This window comes from Elephantulus edwardii, unplaced genomic scaffold (assembly GCF_000299155.1).
Source record: "Elephantulus edwardii isolate Elephantulus edwardi_28Jun2011 unplaced genomic scaffold, EleEdw1.0 scaffold00038, whole genome shotgun sequence".
Classification (NCBI taxonomy): Eukaryota; Metazoa; Chordata; class Mammalia; order Macroscelidea; family Macroscelididae; genus Elephantulus; species Elephantulus edwardii.
The window spans coordinates 6,682,402-6,685,425 of NW_006399788.1; the positions used below are offsets into that span (position 1 = coordinate 6,682,402).

The following is a 3,024-nucleotide window of genomic DNA, read 5'->3' on the forward strand; positions in this document are numbered from 1 at the left end:
GCAACGAGCTTAAAGCCCCTGATGGCTCTGGGCGCTGACTCTCACCAGTGGCTATGGATGAAGTCTGTAGCCATTTTTTAATGATCTTAAGCAGTATTTTGCTTGCATGTGACATTGATGATAAATTCAGACAAGTTTAGCAGTTTCATGTAAGGTTGGTTTGTGTTTTGTCTGTTTGTTTTTTTTATCTCACAGTTTCTGTATGTTAGATGTACAGGGACAGTTTGGTTGGATTCTGCACTCTACATCTCACTGAGCTGAAATTAGGGTGTCAGCTAGGATTACAGTCCTCATTTGGCTGTGGAATAAGAATTTCACTAGTCTTGGCAGAATTAACGCCCTTGTGACTCTAGGACTAAAGTCTCCGTTTTCCTGCCAGCTGTTGTTAGAAGCTGTGTTTAGCTTTGAGATACCACGCTCTTACTGTTTCTTGTCACATCACTCTTACAGATAATTTACAAGATATATGATTGTTTTTCAGAGAACATCTCTCTGACTTCTACCAGCTGGAAAATGTTTTGCTGTTAAGTCTAAAAACCCACTGCTTTAAGTCAGGTTATTTTTCACTCATAGCAACCTTCCCCTGGGTCTTCTAGGCCATAAATCTTTGTGGCAGGAGACTCCCTGTCTTTCTCCCTCAGAGAGGCTAGTGGATTTGATTCGAGGACTTTCAAATAATCAACCTAACACTTGTTACTCCAGCCAGAGTCCACCTTCTATTAAACAAAGCTTTTTAAATGCTCTGAATAGCTTAGGCCCACCCAGAATAATGCCGTGTTTACCATGTTGTTGTTAGGTGCCTCCGAGCCAACTACAACTCACAGCAACCCTGTGAACAACAAATCTGAACCTTGCTTTATCTGTGTCATCCTCACAATCTTTAATATTCTTGAGCCCATTGTTATTGCTGCTGTATCAATCTGTCTTGTTGAATTTCAGTTTTCAAATTTTTTGAGGTATATATAAATCTAGAACTGGAATTGCTCCATCAAATGGTAGTTTTCCTTTTTTACAAAACTGCCCCAGTATTTTCTACAATGCCAATAACATATAAGCCATGCCACTGCTCCACTCCCTCATGCTGGTAGCAAGCTCAAGACAGTGGAGCAGCAGGAGGAGGAGAGACCAGCATCACAGAAGTGATTGGAGGGGTGGACAGTGATGACCAGGTAAGGCAGAGGTCAGAAAGGGCGGAATGGATGCTGGCGTGCTGGCAGAGCAGGGTGAGGACAGAATCAAATCACAGGAGCCAAAGCGGGATGGGGGGAGAACCAGCACTTAATTGGTTACTTTTGAAATTGAAAGTGTATCTCATCTGCTTTTCCCAGTAAAATGTTTATCTGCCAGATTTTGCTCTAAGTTAAGGCAGTCTAGGGAGAAGGATTAGCCACCCACTTCTGAAACAATAGGCCTTCAAAATCCCTGTGTAAAATACAGCATGCTTAAATTAGACTGGCATATATAGCATCTGAGGCTCAGCCCTCTGTTTGGCTCACAGAGGAGCGGTTGCAAGCAGACACTAGTTATTGGAACATGGAATGTGAAAAGCATGAAAATAGGTAAATTGGATATTTTAAGAGATAAATGGAACATACAACTATTGACATACCAGGCATTGGTAAAAAGAGATGAATTGGCATAGAACATTTTGAATCAGTAATATGATTGTGTATGCAGGAAATGAAAAAGTGAGGAAAAATAGGATCTCATTCTTAGTTAAAAAGACCATTTCCAGAGCCATCTTGACACACAATGTTGTAAGGGACGGGAGAATATCCATATGTATACAAGGAACACCTGTTATTCAGATGTATGCACCAACAATCAGAGCCTAAGAGGAAGAAATAGATTTCTACCCAGGATGACAAAGCAAAATATTACAATGAAATGTGCAAGGAGCTGGAGTTGGAAAATCGAAACGGGCCGAACTCGCTGAGCATTCCTTTTTTTAACGTCCACAACCTTTATTGTCTCAAGGCTACTTGAGCAGGATGAAGCGGGAGGAGTGGGTGACGCCGGTGCCAGGCCGGCCGTGCTTGACGGGCTTGTAGGTGATGGAGAACCCACCCATGCAGTGTCCGATCATCTCGGGCTTGATCTCCACCTGGTTAAAGGTCTTGCCGTTGTACACGCCCACCATGCTGCCCACCATCTCGGGCAGGATGATCATGTCCCGCAGGTGCATCTTCACCACCTCCGGCTTCTCCATGGGGGGGATCCTCCTTCTTGGCCTTGCAAAGCTGATTCAGCAGCGAGTACTGCTTTCTGCGCAGACCCAGGTTCAGCCGCCGCCGCTGCTGGGCGCTGTACAGCTGCATCAGCTGCTCATAGGACATGTCCAGCAGCTGGTCTAGGTCCACGCCATGGTAGGTGAACTTGCGAAAGGTCCGCTTCTTTTTCTGCTCCACTTCCTCCATCTTGTCGGAGCTTTGGGAAAGCTCTTCAGCATTTCTTAAGCTCAAGGAACTGAAGAACAAATTCAAACCTTGAGTTGCTATAATCAAGGCTGCTTTAGGCAGAATATTATCCAGGAGCTATTAAAAGAAGATGGAAGGAATATACTGAGTCACTGTGTCAAAAGGAATTGGCAGACATAAAAGAATTTAATGAAATAACATATGAGCAAGAGCCTGTGGTGATGAAGGAAGAAGTTCAGGCTGCTTTGAAGGAAATAGCAAAAAACAAGGCCCCAGGAATAGATGGTATATCAAATGACATATTTGAGCTAACAGATGCTACCCTGGATGTGCTCACCAAGTTGTGCCAAGAAATCTGGAGAACAACCACTTGGCCAACTGACTGGAAGAGATTTAGATTTGTTCCCATCCCAAAGAAGGGTGACCCAACAGAGTGTGGAAACTATAAAACAGTCTCATTGATTTCACATGCAAGCAAGATTCTACTGAAGATTATCCAAAAACGACTGGAACAACACATCAGTAGAGAACTGCCAGAAGTCCAGGCTGGGTTTAGAAGGGGTCGTGGTACTAGGGATATTGTAGCTAATGTTAGATGGATCTTAGC

At 43.7% G+C, this 3,024-nt stretch overlaps 1 protein-coding gene and 1 pseudogene across 2 annotated transcripts in view; one reads left to right on the forward strand and one right to left on the reverse strand.

The window, feature by feature from the left end:
- PPP3CC (protein phosphatase 3, catalytic subunit, gamma isozyme) overlaps window positions 1–3,024 on the forward strand; it is a 139,275-nt gene that overhangs the window by 70,217 nt on the left and 66,034 nt on the right. The window lies entirely within an intron of this gene.
- On the reverse strand, window positions 1,979–2,417 carry LOC102867804 (annotated as a pseudogene).